Source organism: Balaenoptera physalus (genome assembly GCF_965194825.1).
Source record: "Balaenoptera physalus genome assembly, chromosome: 9".
Taxonomy (NCBI): Eukaryota; Metazoa; Chordata; class Mammalia; order Artiodactyla; family Balaenopteridae; genus Balaenoptera; species Balaenoptera physalus.
This window is the reverse complement of record NC_138888.1, coordinates 91,479,848-91,501,336: the sequence shown is the minus strand read 5'-3', so window position 1 is coordinate 91,501,336 and position 21,489 is coordinate 91,479,848.

The window sequence follows — 21,489 nt, the reverse complement described above, 5'->3', positions numbered from 1 at the left end:
AGTTTCCATTGTCTGTATTAGGTCAGCCATATAATCCTTGAGAAACTTATGTTTGTTCTTTAAAACCATGAGCCGGACTGTTGTTGTTTTAAAGCACTTCCAATTCAGATCCTGGAGTCAGCTCCAAGCCTCCCTGCATGGCACCCAGGAGAAGCATTCTGTAGGTCACTGTGAAAAGGAAAAAGGAACCAGGGGAGGGCACATTAGTACAATCTTGGTTTACATGTGGTACATTTTTCTGCCGAGAAAAGATTTCTTATGAAGGCAAATATAAACACCACTGAAGATAAAAACATCATTCCACACCAGAATCACATACTGGAAGTCCAGTGATCCATCAGATACACTCAAGACAAGACTTTATTGTAGATGAGCCTAGAAATATATCTCGAATCTCAGGAAAACCAGAAACTTTCTCTTACCACGGAGGCACTGCTATAAATCACCTTAAGCAAGAGACCCAGAGGAGAGCTGAATCCCTAGGACACAAGTGGAACAGACAAAGGGCTTCTAACTCCCTTGTGATAAACAAAACTTTAATGACCAGATTTCCTCATTTTGTCACTTCCCAATTTTTCCAGTTCAGGATTCAGGTCCTGGAAGGCTTCCCGTGCTCCCCTCCTCCCTCAGTGGTCGCCTGCAGAGAGACTGAATCTAGGGCCCACCTTCTCTGTTAAAATGGGGACCAGCCATGTTACAGGCATGTTAGTATTGTCAACTGAAAAAAAAAGCCCAACCTAAAAGTTGAGAGTTATGTTTTATTCAGTGGACAAATCTGAGGACTTAAGCCCAGGACACAGCATCTCAGATAATTCTGAGAGACTGCTCAGAAGAGACAAGGCGGGGGAGCCTGGATATATTGGAGTTTTTGCAACAAAAGACCAGGTAGTCAGAATATCAAAAGATTACTGTTAATAAAGGAAAACCAGATATCTCAAATTAAGGAATTTAGGACTTTTCTATATATGGGAAGATGCAAGAGACTGGGGTCTCTGAAATCATTCCTTTGATACGCACCTCAGCTATCTGGGGCCAGTATCCTGTGCTTTCTCATCCTGAGTCTCCTCAGGGTGCACCGTCGGGGTAGCTGCAGTAGCTGACTGCTAGATGAGGGGGCATTCTGCCTCCACCCTGAGTTCCCTCAGGGCTCACCATCAGGGCGGATGTAATGTGATGGCTTGATGGCTGCAACATCCTTTGTTTAGTGATATGGCAAGCAATACTTTAGTCCACAGTATTTAGGTGAGGATCTCATGCAGATGTTAACAGAAGAAAATAAGGAACGTTTTTGGACAGAAATTGCACATCTCTGGAATACATTTTGTGACAGGAACAAACATTCCAAGCACTTGCCTTTTGTGGGATCACTTGAACCTCTGTGCTCACATTCTAAACTAGGAGGGCATCCACTACGGAACGTCTAAATAGAGACCCGAGATTATGGTGCTTCCTAGGGCACGGCAGCAAGGAAAAACATCCCAACTAAAAAGGCAGTTTACTCTGTAAACAGTAATTTTAAATTGACATTTGACTTCAGATAAGTTGAAACATCTGAGCCCGAGTCCCATGCCAAATTAAAACATACATAAAAACCATACTTTGGGGTTACAAAGCATTCAGAGATGGAGTGGGAATGTAAGTATATTCCTTACACAGACCTGTTCCTAAACATCTCTTTCCGTGTTTAAAATGCATCAGTTGTTTCCCATTACACCATATAATCGAGTCCAGTGCTTCAGAATCGCATGCAAAGTGCTGATGGCTCAGCTTCTCCCACCTCGCCAGCCACTCCTAGCACCCTTCCCGAACATTCTCTGTGCTGGTCATGTTGCATTTCTTTCCATGATCTTGTTCTCAGGCCTTTACACAAGCTGCTCTGTACCCAAAGCTCCGACTAATCCCTGTATCTTGGGGGGGTGGGAACTCAGCTTGGACGTTTCTTTTTCTGGGAAACATTTGCTGAGTCCTAAAGGCATGGTTGGGGGCCTCTCATGTTTCCCCCACACCCCAGCTGCTTCCTCAAGTGACACGACAATGTCTTCTAAGAGTCGACTCCCTTGTGTGTCTCTACTAATGGGCAGTCCGCTTGCTGAGGGCAGGGACTGTGTTCATTCCATTCATGCTGTGTCCTCAGTATACTGCCTGCCTGTTAATAATCATTTGCCTAATTAATGAATACATTAAGCTCTTGTAACTTTATTCTTTTTTTAATTTATTTTTAAATTTTTAATTTAAAAAAATTTTTTTTAAAAATTTTATTGCAATATAGTTGATTTACAATGTGTTAGTGTCAGGTGTACAGCAAAGTGATTCAGCTAAACATAAATAAAAAAGAATAAATATATCTTTAAAAAGAATATATATTCTTTTTTTAGATTCTCTGTCATTATATGTTATTACAGGGTATTGAGTATAGTTCCCTGTGCTATACAGTAGGTCCTTGTTGGTTATCTATTTTATATATAGTAGTGTGTATCTTTTAATCCCAAACTTCTAATTTATCCCCCCTACCTTTCCCCTTCGGTAATCATAAATTTGTTTTCTGTGTCTGTGAGTCTATTTCTGTTTTGTAAGTAAGTTCATTTGTATCATTTTTTTAGATTCCACATATAAGCAATAACAAATGACATTTGTCTTTCTCCCTCTGGCTAACTTCACTTAATACGATAATCTCTAGGTCCATCCATGTTGCTGCAAATGGCATTATTTCATTCTTTTTTATGGCTGAGTAATATTCCATTGTATACATGTACTACATCTTCTTTATCTATTCTGTCGATGGACATTTAGGTTACTTCCATGTCTTCGCAACTGTAATAGTGCTTCTATGAACATTGAGATGCATGTATCTTTTTGAACTATGTTTTCCTCTGGATATATGCCCAAGAGTGGGATTGTAGGATCATATTGTAGTTCTATTTTTAGTTTTTTAAGGAACCACCATACTGTTCTCCACAGTGGCTGCACCAATTTATATTCCCACCAACAGTGTAGGAGGATTCCTTTTCCTCCATATCCTCTCAGCATTTATTGTTTGTAGACTTTTTGATGTTGGCTGTTCTGACTGGGGTGAGGTGGGACCTCATTGCCATTTTGATGTGCATTTTTCTAATAATTAGCGATGTTGAGCATCTTTTCATGTGTCTTTTGGCCATCTATATGTTTTCTTTGGAGAAATGTCTGTTTAGATCTTCTGCCCATTTTTTGATTGGGTTGTTTGGTTTTTTTTTTTTTTTTATATTGAGCTATGTGAGCTGTTTGTATGTTTTGGAGATTAATCCCCTGTCAGTCACATTATTTGCAAATATTTTCTCCCATTCTGTAGGTTGTCTTTTTGTTTTGTTTATGGTTTCCCTTGCTGTGAAAAAGCTTTTAATTAGATCCCATTTGTTTATTTTTATTTGTTTATTTTTTGAAAAAGCTTTTAATTAGGTCCCATTTGTTTATTTTTGTTCTAATGTATAGAACATTATTCTATAATGATTAAAGACCACGTGTGCCTAAGTGGTTACTGTCATTGCAGGGAAATTCATGAGAGAAGAGAACTTGTCCTGTCCACCATTGTATCCCCAGCACTAATATCATACCTGACACACAGTAGATGCTCAATAAGTATTTATTGAATAAAAAAATTTGGAATATTGACTAACATTTAAAATGTAATTAAAGTCCTTGACATAGTGGTTAATATGATGTTAATATTAATATCTCTAACAAGAATGCTAAACATTTTCAGATCTGTTAACATCATAATAACCCAGGGGGGAAATTACTATTCTTTCTATAGCAATCATTGCTACTATCAATATTTATAACTTTGCCTATTGCAGATCAAGAACTTTTTCCCTCTTAGGTATTGTCCTGAATAAATAATTCCTAGTCTGTTGCATAGTGTTTTCAGATGTGCATCTTTGAATTTCAGTAACAGCTAGTCTCCTTGCAATAGGTTACTTTGCAACTACATAAAAGTGCTTCCTGGCTCCCATAATAGAAACACGGTTGGGTTTCTGTATTCCTCAAAGAAAAAACCAATGAGAAAAGATATTTGTACACATATTCACCTGGACAGCTTTTGGAAAAAATAAAAATAACTAGAAGAGTATCTGAGGGATGTTCTAGTTCAGTACCACACTTAGAAATGAATGGTTTCTTCCTCCTTTTAAAAGGAAGAGGGTGGCAAGTAGTATTTGATCAGTCTGCTCCAAATAGTTAAATATTTCTCCTTAAAAATAGCTGTAGTCCAGCGGGCTTCCCTGATGGTGCAGTGGTTAAGAATCCACCTGCCAAAGCAGGGGACACGGGTTTGAGCCCTGATCCGGGAAAATCCCATGTGCCGTGGAGCATCTAAACCTGTGCACCATAACTACTGAGCCTGCACTCTACAGCCCGCAAGCCACAACTACTGAGCCCGTGAGCCACAACTACTGAGCCCGTGTGCCACAACTACTGAAGCCCGTGCTCCTAGAGCCCATGCTCCATAACAAGAGAAGCCACTGCAATGAGAAGCCCACACACTGCAACGAAGAGTAGCCCCTGCTCACCACAACTAGACAAAGCCCACGCGCAGCAACGAAGACCCAACACAGCCAAAAATAAATAAATTAAAAAAAAAAAATAACACTAGTGCACACACACGTACACACACATCACTCACAGTCATTACCTTTTTACGTAGTGCAGTTTGCATAACTAGTATCAGTGATGGAAAGTCTCTTGCATACCTGTCTGACCGAGAAGAATGGAGTTGGGTATGCATAGACTCATAACCACATCACATCCACACAAACGGTACCCTCCACCACTCCCCATGCCTCTCCCTATCATTTTGGTGAAACAATCTCTTTTTTTCAGTCCTAAGTTGAGAAGATATATTGAGTTTCAGACTGAATACTGTGCTACAAATTATATTGCTATGAAAATACATCCCTATTCTATTTTTAATAAAGTAAAACAAACACATCAAAAATTATTTGAAATCCATTCATATCTAGAGAAGTGACTGAAGGTTGAGCTTCCAGTGTTAAGAAAAATGACCAAGTGAAAAAGTTGACACAGCTTGCGTATTTCCCGTCTCTCTCACATAACACCACATCGCCTCCATAGCTCCTTGCTTGTGCCTGACTTCTTGAAACTTTCTTTTCCCTATTTCAACCCAGGAATCATCAGGCAAAGCCAGTAAAATCAGAGGTGTCCTTGGAGTGGCTCAGATTTCAGAAAACCCACCCTATGGTAGGCAGAGCAACCACGTGTGGTTAGAGGTACCCACATGGTGACCTGGAGAATATGGTATTTTTATTCACAGTCCAAGCATCAGGAGAAGCAGGGTGAGAGGGTGACAGCAGTGCATCTTAAGCGGGTGGCAAAAGAAGAGTCTCAGGAAAAGCAGGGTGGGTGATACTGGCTCTCCAGGTAGATTACTCATCAGGTGATGTGTCAGGAGCCCGGACTCACATTCAAAGTCAGGGACTCAAGAGAACAGATAAGAATAAAGCAGGGTTCAGGGCCAAGGGAAAAGGAGGTACCAGAAAGTTTCCTAGAATAGAACCTTGAAAAGAAAGATCAAGGTAGGAGCAGGTTGCCAGGCTGAGCTGGGGTCCATACTGGGTTACTGTTGACTCCGTGCCGGACCACGAGTGTTGGTCTAGATGGCTCATGACCATCAGGAAAAGGGTATGCTGGGCCTTGAGGTAGGTTTAGAGACAGCAGACTTGCAGAGGAGGGATAGGTAGAGGCTTGGAATTGATTTCTGGACGTTTCTCTAATCTCAAGTTGTCCATCAGAATTTCCAGCCCTGGCCTCAGGGCTTTCCTTTCTATACAAATTTATCCTTTTCTATTTATATAATCTTAACTGAAGGATGGTTTACTGGTTAAGATTGTTCCTTTCCCCATCTTCAGAAGAACCTCAAAAGTCAAAATAGAAGCAAATGCTCAGCAGAATTAGCCCAGTGAGCAGAGTATAATACTGAAGCTGTTTTGCCTCTGCTTCTCACAATTTTGATCTCATCCAGGATGGCAGCCAGGTTAGAAAAGTACACTCGAGAAAACATGTTGCACTGATAAAAGGTAGAAATGCCTGACTAAACATGCTTGGGGATGAAATAACCATAGCTGAGCTTGTGTCAACAACGGTACCTCACTGTCATTAAAATTAATCTATCACACCCAGTCGGTCTTCCCTCTTAGCTGCCTTTATCCTCTATCAGGCCTTGTTATTGCTAACTCAGATTCTTAGAGTTCTCTCTTCATCAATCCCATAGCAACTGATTTTCCCTGCTCCAATCCCTTTATTTATTTATTTAGGCTGCACATGGGAGCTTAGTTCCCCAACCAGGGAGAGAGCCTGTGACCCCTGCAGAGGAAGTGCAGATTCCTAACCACTGGACGGCCAGGGAAGTCCCTCCAATCTCTTTTAAGTATCAAAGCCACCACGATTTTTGTCAACTCTGCTATTCTGTATATTTCAATAGTTCCATATCACCTACTGTGAATTAAATTCACTTAAAAAAAAGTGACTTAGGGGCTTCCCTGGTGGCACAATGGTTAGGAATTTGCCTGCCAATGCAGGGGACACGGGTTCGAGCCCTGGTCTGGGAAGATCCCACATGCCACGGAGCAACTAGGCCCGTGAGCCACAACTACTGAGCCTGTGCGTCTGGAGCCTGTGCTCCGCAACAAGAGAGGTCGCGATAGTGAGAGGCCCGCTCACCGCAATGAAGAGTGGCCCCCGCTGGCCGCAACTAGAGAAAGCCCTCGCACAGAAACGAAGACCCAAACACAACCAAAAATAAATAAATAATATTAAAAAGAAAAAAAAGTGACTTAAACATGTTTCCAGTATTTCCTTTCACCATCCAACCTGTCCCCAGAGAATCTGTAGACTTTGATTATTCCTGGGTTTTGTAATACATTTATCCCTTTCTCACTCCTGGGCCTTAGTCTTTGCTGTTTCCTGCTGGGCATGCCCTACCTCCATCTCTACCTGACAAAATCCTACCCATTCTTCTAGATGCCGCTTGAACGTGTAAAGTATTTCCTTTCAACCACAGGGGTTTCCTCACGTCTTCAATTTTCCATGGCTCTCTATCTCTCATGCTTACTATATTCATCACATCCTGTGCTGGATTAAGAGTTTTGTGTCCATGCTTATACGGCTTGTTCCTAGTAATCTTTTAATATATGTTTGTTGACTTTAAAAGAAGCAAAGCATTATTCTTGTATATATAGACACACATACATGCACACATATGAGCTACGCATAAACAACACTATTTTATAATAGATTAAGAAATTCAGAATTCTTAAAAAATAGGTGATACCCATACACTAAGACTCTATAGAGAAAGTACAGAGATTCAAATCTAATGGGGACATGGTTACCATGTAAAGTGTATTTTCAGTCTTCAAAATTTGGTTTTAACCACCACCTTCTAGAAAAGACTCCCATCTGAAAAATGCTTTCAGAATCTGTATGAAAACCACCATGTAGTCAAAATGAGAGAAGAGAATTGAGCTAATTAGCAAGTCATTAAAAAAATCATAGTTTGGCCATTCAGTCATTCTGGTGAAGTCTACTGAAGCTGAACATAACCAGGGGCTTTTTTTAGCTTTATCAAATCATGCAATTAATTCAGAAAGAAATCTCTACTGCAAGGTTTGTTTTATTTCCTTAGTAGTGGATTTGTAAATAACTTAAAGCACTCGGTCAGGATGTTATTTGTAAATAACTTAAAGCACTGGGTCAGGATGTTAAAGCCTTTTTTTTTTTTTTAATTTATTATTTATTTATTATTTATTTTTGGCTGTGTTGGGTCTCCGTTTCTGTGCAAGGGCTTTCTCTAGTTGTGGCAAGCGGGGACCACTCTTCATCGCGATGCGCGGGCCTCTCACTGTCGCGGCCTCTCTTGTTGCGGAGCACAGGCTCCAGACGCGCAGGCTCAGTAGTTGTGGCTCACGGGCCTAGTTGCTCCGTGGCATGTGGGATCTTCCCAGACCAGGGCTCGAACCCGTGTGCCCTGCATTGGCAGGCAGATTCTCAACCACCGCACCACGAGGGAAGCCCCTAAAGCCTTCTTAATTTAGAAAATCTGGCCTCTGGCTTCTTGGTGTCCAAATAGTGCTGGGGGAAAAATGACATATTGCCCATAGCTCTGAAAGTAAACGTGATCAATACCCTGTAACCCAACCTGACATGGCTTTCAATTTTTTTTTCTTTTTTTTTTCAATTTTAAATGAAATCATTATAGTCCTTTTTCAAAAATATCTGTGACCCTCTCCCCCAAAAAACAAAATATATACCCAAACCACTAATCTTGCTTCTGCCTCAGCAAAACAAGTTTTGTAGTGAAAAGAGAGGAACTAAGAGGGTAAAAAGATTTGGGTTCTAATTCTAATTCAACCTCTGGCCATGTACACTTGGGTGAAACACCTCCCCATTTAAAGCCTCCATCTTCAGTCTGTAAAATAAGGGAATAACACTGTTGCCTTGCCTATTTCATGATGAGGACTGAATGAATTAAATCAAGGGAAAGGATTTTGTAAATTGTTAAGCACCCAAAACTCTGATGATACTAATGCCAATTCCCATTGACTCTCCAGTAATCTCCAGCCAGCGACCCTACAGTTGCCTTCCTCCAGAGTCCGTGGTTTTCTGGTTGCTCATACTTGTGAGGGCCTGTGGCTGTTCCTGTCTGCCCATCTGAGCCTTGTGCTTCCTTCAGAGGCTTTATTCCCCCAAGAAACTTTCATCCCTAATCAACCCACCCAAATCTTTGTTTTCAGAATTCTGTTCACACTTATACCCTCAACCTCAAAAAGAGCATTAGTTTATGACTTGGTGTACTCTGATTATTACAATTTGCAAGTCTTGGAGCCACTAGAGTGTGAATTTCTATGTATAAATATTACATCATTTACCTCTTTTATTTCTTTTTAATTTTTATTGAAATATGGTTGATTTACAATGTTGTATTAGTTTCATATGTACAGCAAAGTGATTCAGTTTTATATATATATATAAAACTATATATATAAATTCTTTTTTTATATTCTCTTCCATTATAGGTTATTACAAGATATTGAATATAGTTCCCTGTGCTCTACAGTAGGTCCTTGTTGATTATCTGTTTTATATATAGTCCTATGTATGTTTTAATCCCAAACTCCTAATTTATCCCTCCCCCCCTCTTCCCCTTTGGTAACCATAAACTTGTTTTCTATGTCTGTGAGTCTATTTTGTAAATAAGTTAATTTGTATCATTGTTTTTAGATTCTACAATATAAGTTATAGCGCCTACCTCAGGGCTGGGCACACAGCTTCTATAAAGGATGAACTACTTGTTTTTCCAACTTTCTTTTCCCAAAGTTACTGACTAAAGGGCACTTTGTCCCCCTAATTTTCTGAAATCTAATCCATCATAAAGTACCTCCGTTTTACCTTCAAAATAAAGTCTCAAATCTGCCCACTTCTCTCTCTCTCTCTCTCCTCTCACAGCTAAATCTCACCTACAGCCCTGCAAAAGCCTCTTTGCTCCCACTTCAGCAATAGCTTTCCACTAATCCACTCAACTAATCCACACAGCCAGAAAAATTCACTTTTTTAAAAATAAATTTATTTATTTTATTTTATTTATTTATTTATGGGTGCATTGGGTCTTCGTTGCTCCACGCAGGCTTTCTCTAGTTGCAGCAAGCGGGGGCTACTCTCCATTGCGGTGCGCGGGCTTCTCATTGTGGTGGCCTCTCTTGTTGGGGAGCATGGGCTCTAGGCGTGCAGGCTTCAGTAGTTGTGGCACACGGGCTCAGTAGTTGTGGCACACGGGCTCAGTAGTTGTGGCGCACGGGCTTAGTTGCTCCGCGGCATGTGGGATCCTCCCAGACCAGGGATTGAACCCGTGTCCCTTGCATTGGCAGGCGGATTCTTAACCACTGCGCCACCCGGGAAGTCCCCAGAAAAATTCACTTTTAAAAATCCATTTATGCCTGCTTTCTACTTAGAATCCTTAAGTGACTTTTCATTACACTTTGACTAAATTCCCGGTGCCCAACAGTGGCCTCCGAGGCCGTGTATGATGTAGCCCCTGCCAACCTCTCCAACCTCACATCATGGGCCACTCTCCCTGCTTCCCCTCCTCAGCGACGTGGCCTCCGTGTATGGTCAGATCACCTGAGATGGCTGTTCTCTTGCTCTCTGTACATCCCCTGCCTGACCAGCACCTGCTTCACCTACACCTGCTCACATGACTGACCTTCCTACATACTTGCCCCTGCCCCAGCTGGTGATTGTTCTAACTTTAAATCAGAATATCTCCACCCATTAGCTTATCAAAGGGATGATAAGGGGCTCCTCTGCTGGTTTCCCTGGTAGCCAATAAGCCAACCTGATGTCAATTCCCCCTATAATTGGCTACCTCACCCTCCCCCAAGGAGCGAAGCCTGGCGCCGTGTCCTGTTCTCTGTCTGCTGCACACGGTGGGGTGTCACTCCAGGACCTTGCCTCAGACAGGTAAGCTCCCCCCATCCGTGAAGCCATTGATGTCTCTGTCACTGACTCCAGGCTCTTTCCTTGGTCTTGAGGATGGGCAAGCACAGGCCTTGCTGGCCTGCTGTGGTACGGCCCAGCACTTGTTGGAGCAGCCTGGAGACCCAGGAAACTCCCGTGAGCGCCAAGCTGTCGGGGAAATCAGGCCGCGGGATGGAAAGTTGCAGGGGCCTGACCACGACAGCACGTGGGGCCCGAAAGTTGTGGGTGTGATCTCGGGGTGGCCGTCCACTGATGTGGGACCTGAAAGTTGTGGGAGGCAATCCCCGAAGTTCCAGGGGTGATCCGGGGGTGGCCGTCCACTAGCGTATGGGGCCCTGGGGTGGATGATGAATGGGGGCCGCCAAGAGAGGCCAGAGAACTCATACAGACACCCCAAGGCTGTTGAGATGTTGGCCGCCGCTACCGTGGGAAAAAAAAGTTCAGTAATAAGCTGGTGGCCACAGCTGTGGGCTGACTGTTGCCTTGTATGTTAAGAAAGGCCACAGAGGCTGAGCTAACAGCAGAGGCGAAGGTCAACTTGAATGCTAGGCCACCAGGCTGTTTCTTTTAGAGTCAGGCCTTCCCCTCCCCAGGGGGGTGGCTCTGGGTTTGTGAAAGCCAGGGGTGGCCTTACCTTCCTTATAACCGGACGGGGCACTGCTGCCACCGACTCTTCTCTCCATTGACCCGGTAAGTGCTTGGCTCCAGAATTTGCCCACATCCTGGCAAATGACTGTTCTGAGCGTACTAGGTGTCTTATTCACGATGCTCTTTGGTTGCTGGGGTCTGTAGTGTATTTGTGGTATCTGGTGGCAGTGCCCCCTACATACCTGACCCCAGGGATATGCGGAAGAGGGGTGGACCAAGATCGTAAGGGTCGGTCGTGCAGGGTGTGTGGGGGTGGAGTTCATGGTCAGGCCGCTCAAGATGGCGGTTCTCTTGCCCTCTGTACACCCCCTGCCGGACCAGCGCCTGCTTCACCCTATGCACATGACTGACCTTCCTACATACTTGCCCCTGCCCCAGCCAGTGATTGTTCTAACTTTAGATCAGAACATCTCCCCCAGGATAGTTTATCAAAGCGGTGGCGAAGGGCGTGCTCCTCCGCTGGTTTCCCTGGTAACTGATGAGCCAAGCTGATGTCAATTCTCCCTATAATTGGAAACCTCTCCCTCCCCCCAGGAGCAAAGCCTGCCACGACATCCTGCTGCCATCCGCTGCATACGGTGGGGTGTCGCTCCAGGACCTTGCTTAAAACATGTAAGCTCCCCCATCCATTAAACTGTTGATGTCTCTATCGCTGATGCCGGGCTTTTTCTTCAGTCTTGAAGCTGGGCAAGTACAGGGCTTGTAGGCCTGTGGGGTGCAGCCCAACAAAGCTCCTCTGAGAGACCGTGGTCATGTGCCTCAAGGCCTTTGCGCGTGTTGTTCCCCTGCCAAAGCATTCTTCCCTGGCACTTTGCATAATCAGTTCCTTCTCTTCACATATAGAAGCATCTTGCTTTTTTTCATCCTAATTCCTTCGCTTTAGAGGGACTGTGTAAGCAATTCCATCTCTGTACCCTGTATATTGCCTTCATCTTACTTATCATGATGGGTAATTATTAGTTATTTTCTGGTTTATTGCTGTATTATTTCTCTTTTCCCTAGATTGTAAGATGCATGAAGTTAGGGACCATGTATGCTTTTTCCATCATTAGGTACTCAGTACCTAGTACAACTGCCTGACACATAGAAGACGCTCAAATGAAATATAACAAGTGAAACTGAGTATTGAGTATATGTCAGGTACTAGAAGTACAAAGAAAATAATTCTAGGCCTCTGTCCCAAATCAGGGCTTCTCTTTGTCCCACCTCCTACTCCTGCATGAGAGTCAGTTTATGAGTATATTACTCCAGATAGGAAAATTCATAATTATACATATTTTGCACATAATCTGTGCAAAATGTTATGGACATTTTCAACAAACAGTGCTGGGAACACTAAATATCCATGTCAAAAGAGTAAAGTTGGACCCATACCTTACACCATATGCAAAAAATGTAATATGGATCCAAAATCTAAATATAAGAACTAAAATGATAAAAGTTTTTGGGGGAAAGGCTTCATGCCATCAGATTTGTTAATGACTTCTTGGATATGACACCAAAAGCACAAGCAACAAAAGTAAAAATAGATAAGTTTGACTACATCAAAATGTAAAACTTTCATGCATCAAAATATACTATCACAGGGTGAAAAGCCAATCCACAGAATGGGAGAGAATATTTACAAATCATGTATCTGATAAGAGATTAATATCCAGAATATATAAAAACTCCTACAACTAAAAGAAAGAAAGAAAAAAGAAGAAAAAAAAAACACTTAAAACATAGGCAAAGGACTTGAACAGACACTTCTCCAAAGAAAATATACAGATAGCCAATAAGTACATGAAAAGATACTCAACACCACTAATTATTAGGGAAATGTAAATCAAACTCACAATGAGATACCACTTGACACAAATTAGAATGGCTATTATTTAAAAAAAAAAAAAAAAAAAAAACCAGTGTTGGCAAGGATATGGAGAAATTGGAACCCTTGTGCACTGTTGGTGGGAATGTAAAATGATGCAGCCTCTGTGGAAAACAGTATGGCAGTTCCACAAAAAATTAAAAATCGAATTATTGCATGATCCAGAAATTTCATTTCTGGGTATATATCCAAAAGAATCAAAAGCAAAGACTTGAACAGACATTTGCACACCAACGTTAATAGCAGCACTATTCATAATAGCCAAAAGGTAAAAGCAATGCAAGGGTCTATCAATAGATGAATGAATAAACAAAATGTACGTATCAACATACAGTGAAATGTTATTCATCCTTGAAAAGGAAGAAAATGCTGACTCATGCTGCAACATGGATGAATCTTGAGGACATTATGCCACGTGAAATAAGCCCATCACAAAAGCACAAATATTGTACGACTGCCATGTATGTGGTCCCTAGAGTGGTCAAATTCATAGTGACAGAAAGTAGAGTGGTGACTACTAAGGGCTGGGAGAAGGACATATGGGGTGTTATTGATTAATGGGTATAGAGTTTCCATTTAGGAGGACGAAAAAGTGCTGGAGATGGATGGTGGTGATGGTGGCCCAACACGTGTGAGTGTGCTTAATGCCACTCAACTGTGCATCGAAAAATGGTTAAAATGATAAAATTTATAACTATATCTTATCACAATAAAAATAGTTTTAAAAATGTTATGGTACTATAAAAGAGCAACTACCTGGATTGGGAGGGATTCTGGTGAGGGAAACAAGGACTTCACAGAAGAGGTCACTTCTAAACAGAAAGAAGGGAAAAGATATTTCTGGACAAATGGAAGCGCATATACAAAGGAAAGTATGAGAGTGCAGGGTTTGTTCATGGGATGACAGTTTGGTGAAAGCTTGTATAAGCCTGAGCTGTAACCACAGAAAAATCCCAACAGCTCTGAATCAAAGACATTTTAAGTTATATTCTATTTACTTGAAACTTGACAACCTGCGTATGTTGTGTTTGGTTATTCACCAGACTATGTAATAAGTCAGAAGACCCACTTTCCCCTTCCCGCTAGACTCCAGACAGCTTCTTCAATTCAACAGTGAACTTGAAGGTGAGAATTTTGCCCAAGAACTAGAGAACCATGTTATAGAGATGCAACCTTTTCACATCAAGTCTGAATCCAGATTTCAATATCTAAAAGCTAGAGGAAGAAGAACTGATACCAGTACATTCCCAGAACCAAAACATCTAGCCTAATTTAAGCCTGGGGAGTTTTAATTCTCCGCCTTAAGACGCTTTCAAGAGTCATTAAAAATCTCATTATACTTTGTTCTCACTAATCTAAAAAAAATGTTGTCTCAAGCCTAAGGTTAATGCTTTGTCTTGCATAGTTAATTGTACAGGTCTGTTATAAGTAGCCAAATAAATCTCACCTTCTGTTGCCACTCTGACTATAAAGAGTTGACTATGGTGAAGAGATGTGAAAATCATAATACTCTGTCAATATGAGTCATCATAGGTTATGTCAAGGCCATAAAAGTGTGAAGTAGTGTTTCCATTACCAAAAGCAATTGGATAGTAAGACCTAGGGAAGAACCTGCTCCAATTCAGAAACAGATCAGGATGATTCACACATCTTTCAGAGACCTGTTCTAAGGTCCAAGCTTCTCCCCTATGTGAACTCACCAAGATGAGGTTTCACCCACCAAAGGACCTAAATGAAGGAAGGAAGGAAGGAATGGTTCAAGGAATGGGTTTTAAACCAAAAAAAAGTCTGAGACAGTAGAACCTCTTTTGTCTGTTTCACTGCATTAAATATGGGTTAAATGCCTTCTGAGAAGATAATTTGCAGGCCTTCAAGTGAAACATAAAGGCATGTATTCTGGACAAAAGAGTTGTCCGTTTTGATCATTTTTCTTCCTTGCATATGTCATCTCACTTGACCCTGCTGTGTTCTTTTTTTCTCTACTCCATTATAATCTGCATGAGAACCTCACTTAGTTCAACATCCTCCGCCCAGTGCCTTCGGGGAACGGAGGTCGCTTCTGTATTTTGGGTTTGGTTTTTCCCATAAGTATGTTGTAAAAACTATATTCTTCCTTCATATCAAAACCCATGCAGTTTCTTTTTTCTAATTTTAGCTTCCCTCTGTGAACAGCAACCTGCAATCACAATTTTGGCAGATAAATATATTACAGGGCTTTTCCTTTTATGAGTGCTGTTGTTGAACTTGGGCATATAATATGGGAGGTTAAAGAACAGTTTTCATGCCAGCCATTAATCTCCTCCTCCTCCTCTTTGCTCCCATCACACTCCCATCTCCACCTCTATTACTGCATATACCAAGTCCAGTGTGTTCGGTAATGTATTATCTGCTCCATGAGGGTAAATTACTCTTTCATTCAACAAGCATTTATTGAGTGGCAGCTATAGGCCAGGCACAAGACTATTGGTTGAAGATACAAAGAAAAATCAGAGTCTCACTTCTCAAGGAACCCACTTTTCTCCTACTTCATCATATGCACTGTCTATACATTTTGGTGGATTAAACTAAATCACTAGGTAATGCCTCATTAAATAAGCAAATGTTTCTGTCATGCTCTCCCCATACAACATCACATGCTTGTTTCCTCTCAAAGGTTTCCAATAGCAAATATTCAAGGAACTGTGGCCCCAAAGATGGCAGAGGACAGGAAGGGAAAGGTCTATCCAGGCAGTACAGGAGGTGAAGGAAGAGCCTGGGGAACGTGGGCAGCAGGAATTGATCATGTCCTTCTGCATCTATGTCTGTAGTAAAGGACAGCTTTGGATGGCTCTACATCACACAGGGTTTGTTTGTTTTTTTAATTGATGTATAGTTGATTTATAATGTTGTGCTACTTTCTGCTGTACAGCAAAGTGACTCAGTTATACACATATATACATTCTTTTTTATGTTCTTTTCCATTATGGTTTATCATAGGATATTGAATATAGTTCTCTGCATTATACAATAGGACCTTGTTGTTTATCCATTCTGTATATAAAAGCTTACATCTGCTAACCCCAGCCTCCCACTTCATCCCTCCCCCAACCTCCTCTGTTTTCTATGTCTGTGATTATGTTTCTGTTTCATAGATAGGTTCATTTGTGTCATATTTTAGATTCCACATATAAGTGGTATCATATGGTATTTATCTTTCTCTTTCTGACTTCACTTAGTATGACAATATCTAGGTCCATCCATGGTGCTTCAAATGGCATTATTTTGTTCTTATTTATGGCTGAGTAGTGTTCCACTATATATATTTACCACATCTTCTTTATCAACTCCTCTGTCGATGGACATTTAGGTTGCTTCCATGTCTCAACTATTGTATTGATGAACAGTGCTGCTGTGAACATTGGGGTGCATGTATCTTTTCAAATTATGGTTTTCTCTGGATATATGCCCAGGAGTGGGATTTCTGGACCATATGGTAGTTCTATTTTTAGCTTTCTGAGGAACCTCCATACTGTTTTCCGTAGTGACCGCACCAACTTACATTCACATCAACAGTGTAGGAGGGTTTCCTTTTCTCCACACCCTCTCCAGCATTTGTTAGTTGTAGACTTTTTAATGATGGCCATTCTGACCAGTGTGAGGTGGTAACTTGTTCACACAGGATTTTTCTACTTTTTGAACTTGACCAACCTTAGAATCCGAAGAAGCTAAAGTTGAACTCATAATTCAAACTTTTCACAAAGTTTGGGCAAGTCATCAACTAAATGCTTCTTTTATGTCTTCATGTGGTGACCTGTGATCTGACATACCACAGACATAGGTATCTAGACCGAGATGAAGAAATAGACTGTCTAAGTGCTAAGGGCCCCCTGACCAATTAATATCACAACAAATAATTTATGGATTAGGAGACTTAGACTCTCCACAGGCCTCTTAAAGTTTATTTACATTCTTGGTTATGTTATAGATTAAACCAAGTTCATGTTTTCATGACTTTCTATTTAGGAAATCCTTAAAATTAGTTAGAAAATAATAACGTTCATCAGTAAGTTAACAGTTATTGAGCGCTGTTCCATGCCAGGCCCTATGTTGGGTGCTGCAGGCACAAAGGTAAATATGACACCTTCTCAAGAAGCTCCCAGTCCAGTGAATGGACAAACAGTTAAGTAAACGTGCTGAGGGGGCCAGATTTTTCATCCCCCTTTGACTCACAATTGCTCGAGTCACATGTGTCTTCTTTAGAACTAAAAGAGAGTATTTGCTAACTTGATTGCCTAACCTTTTGAGATACAAATTAGAAAAATAGGGAGAAAGAAGAAACAGGAAAGGAAATGGTAGCAGGGGATGAAGGGAATAAAGAGCCTAAATCAGACGGCTGAAAGAGAAAGGATGAAGCAGGGAGATAAAGAGAAAAGTCACAGGGAACTAAAGCTGAAGAGAGCATTTTGGAGGCTGGTATGTAAGCAACTCTGGAATATAAGAGTTTATCATGTGGAGGGTAAGAAAACAGAAGAATAGAGAAAATAATTCTGAGAACAGTTGTTCTGAGGTAGGAGTTGAATCTCCTTTGTTGTTTGGTTGAGAGAGAAAAAGTTAGAATATATTATGAAATCATTTTGGGCCAGCCAGGCCAGGCTTCTTTATGTGTGATTCTTTACAGAGACTGACCCACATGGGGCCCCAACGTTTAGAGTGCATTTGGAATACAGGCTCTATAATGGGACTGCATAAATGAGCATGACTACTGAGTTTCACAGTTTGGGAACATCAACATTATTTAGCTAAGAAGAACTTTTCTCAGGCTGAAGGGTTCTAATGGGTGATTTATTTCAATGTAACATTATCTTGCATTGCCAGTGAAAGCTCCAGGAAAGCAGGTGATGCATGAATGGTTGAGTGGCATTAAAAAAAAAAAAAAAAAAGCAACGTAGGTATTCAATAGTAAAAAGATGGAAAACAGATGGAAAACGGAGAACAAAGCAGAAATTCAACAGCTGAATACGGTTGGAGGAGGTAGGGAAGGACACAGGCAGTGTGTGGGCCTATGAGCTGATATTTGTCATCCTCAGTTCTATAGAATGCTACAATCCTGCTGACACTTGTTTGATTTTCTTTTTTGATAAAGAATAGGTGACTTTAGGGCTTCCCTGGTGGTGCAGTGGTTGAGAATCTGCCTACTAATGCAGGGGACACGGGTTCGAGCCCTGGTCTGGGAAGATCCCACATGCCGCAGAGCAACTAGGCCCATGAGCCACAACTGCTGACCCTGCGCATCTGGAGCCTGTGCTCTGCAACGAGAGGCCACGATAGTGAGAGGCCTGCGCACCGCGATGAAGAGTGGCCCCCGCTTGCCGCAACTAGAGAAAGCCCTAGCACAGAAACGAAGACCCAACATAGCAATCAATCAATCAATCAATCAATAAATCTTTAAAAAAAAAAAAAGAATAGGTGACTTTAAAGAAAAACAGAGCTGGAGGAATCAGGCTCCCTGACTTCATACTATACTACAAAGCTACAGTAATCAAGACAGTATGGTACTGACACAAAAACAGAAATATAGATCAATGGAACAGGATAGAAAGCCCAGAGATAAACCCATGCAGTATGGTCACCTTATCTTTGATAAAGGAGGCAAGAATATACAATGGAGAAAAGACAGCCTCTTCAATAAGTGGTGCTGGGAAAACTGGACAGCTACATGTAAAAAAATGAAATCAGAACACTCCCTAACACCATACACAAAAATAAACTCAAAATGGATTAAAGATCTAAATGTAAGGCCAGACATTATAAAACTCTTAGAGGAAAACATAGGCAGAACACTCTATGACATAAATCACAGCAACATCCTTTTTGACCCACCTACTAGAGAAATGGAAATAAAAACAAAAATAAACAAGTGGGACCTAATGAAACTTAAAAGTTTTGCACAGCAAAGGAAACTGTAAACAAGACAAAAAGACAGCCCTCAGAATGGGAGAAAATATTTGCAAATGAAGCAACTGACAAAGGATTAAGCTCCAAAATACACAAGCACCTCATGCAGCTCAATATCAAAAAAAAAACAACCCAATCCAAAAATGGGCAGAAGAACTAAATAGACATTTCTCCAAAGAAGATATACAGATTGCCAACAAACACATGAAAGGGTGCTCAACATCACTAATCATTAGAGAAATGCAAATCAAAACTACAATGAGGTATCACCTCACACTGGTCAGAATGGCCATCATCAAAAAATCTACAAACAGTGCTGGAGAGGGTGTGGAGAAAAGGGAACCCTCTTGCACTGTTGGTGGGAATGTAAATTGACACAGCCACTATGGAGAACAGTATGGAGGTTCCTTAAAAAACTAAAAAATAGAGCTACCATATGACCCAGCAATCCCACTACTGGGCATATACCCTGAGAAAACCATAATTCAAAAAGAGTCATGTACCACAATGTTCATTGCAGTACTATTTACAATAGCCAGGACATAGTAGCAACCTAAGCGTCCATCCAACAGATGAATGGGTAAAGAAGATGTGGCACATATATACAATGGAATATTACTCAGCCATAAAAAGAAACGAAATTGAGTTATTTGTAGTGAGGTGGATGGACCTAGAGTCTGTAATACAGAGTGAAGTAACCCAGAAAGAGAAAAACAAATACTGTATGCTAACACATATATATGGAATCTAAAAAAAAAAAGGTTCTGTTGAACGTAGGGGTAGGACAGGAATAAAGACACAGATGTAGAGAGTAGACTTGAGGACACGGGGAGGGGGAGCGTTAAGCTTGGATGAAGTGAGAGAGTAGCATCAACATATATACACTACCAAATGTAAAATAGATAGGTAGCTGCATAGCACAAGGAGATCAGCTTGGTGCTTTGTGTCCACCTAGAGGGGTGGGATAGGGAGGGTGGGAGGGAGATGCAAGAGGGAGGGGATATGGGGATATATGTATATGTATAGCTGATTCACTTTGTTATACAGCAGAAACTAACACACCATTGTAAAGCAGTTATACTCCAATAAAGATGTTTAAAAAAATTAAAAAGTAATAAAAAAATTTTTTTAAAGAATAGGTGACTTTTAACCTATGACATTAAAAAAAAAATCTGTCATGTTTTCAACAAATACAGGAACTTTTTTTCCCTTTAGGGGAAAATATGTTTCTACCTCTATTCCTTCCCTGGTGATATAATATTATAGGAGTAGATATTCTAGACCGAAAGCAGGTCAGCATGAAATATCATGGCATGTACAAGAGACTGCAAGTTGTTTCTTGGAGCTATAACAGGAGATGAAGGGCCATGTATAGAGCATTTACTCTGGGCCAGACTCCAGGATGAGCCCTTTACTTGTATCATTTCATAATCCTAATAACAATCCCAAAGAAGGTACTATTATAATCCCTATTTGATAAACTCAGAGGGATTAAATAACTTGCCCAAGATCACACAACTAGCAAACAACAGAATCAGGATTCAAATAAACAACTAAATTCCAGAGCCAATGTCCCAATCATGGGACCTATTGTCCCCTCATATTGTACAGGAGGGTCTGAGCTCTGTCCTCTAGGTCTGTGCATCTCTAACTAGGGCATGTGTTCAAAGGTACATGAAGCCAGAAGATATATGTGGTCATTTGCCTAGTAAATCAATTGTACTCAAAGGTCTGGAAGGGAACATTCTCAGATAGGTGAGAAGATGTTAAAAGGGACGAATTTTAAAACATCTTCTAAGAAAAAGAAAAACATATTGTGTGTTAATATGCAAATTTTTGTGAATTATAAAGGTGTAAATCATGAGGTTTTTTTTAAATTTTTATTGGGGAATAGTTGATTTACAATGTTGTGTTAGTTTCAGGTGTACAGCAAAGTGAATCAGTTATACATATACGTATACCCACTCCTTTTTAGATTTGTTTCCCATATAGGCCATTACAGAGTATTGAGTAGAGTTCCCTGTGCTATACAGTAGGTCCTTATTAGTTATCTATTTTATATATAGTAGTGTGTATGTGTCAATCCCAATCTTCTCATGCCTGTGGCCATTTTAGGCTATGCTCCCTTTCTTCCAGGCTTACCCATCTTCACTCTTCTTTTTAGGGCTTTCAAAAAGATTTTTGTGAAATATTGCTCTAGGCATGAGAGCCATGGAGAGTTTCAATAGCATTGTGTTCAAGTTTACATCGGAAAGCTTTTTCACAAGGAGGGAGGAACATGAGGAGAGAATCAGTCTTCACTGGTAGAGTGGAGCGTGGATTTCAGGACGCTGAGCTCATTTTTAGACAGAGTGAGTCTGAGGTGCCTGGGAACTTCCAAATGGACATGTCTATGTGGACCATTGTATGTGGGTCTGGAACTCAGGTGAGATCTTCCACAAAGACCTTGTGCCACCTTCTTGTACTACCAGCATTCACAGTGGGTTCCCACCTAGAGCTTAGAACAGTGTCTGGTA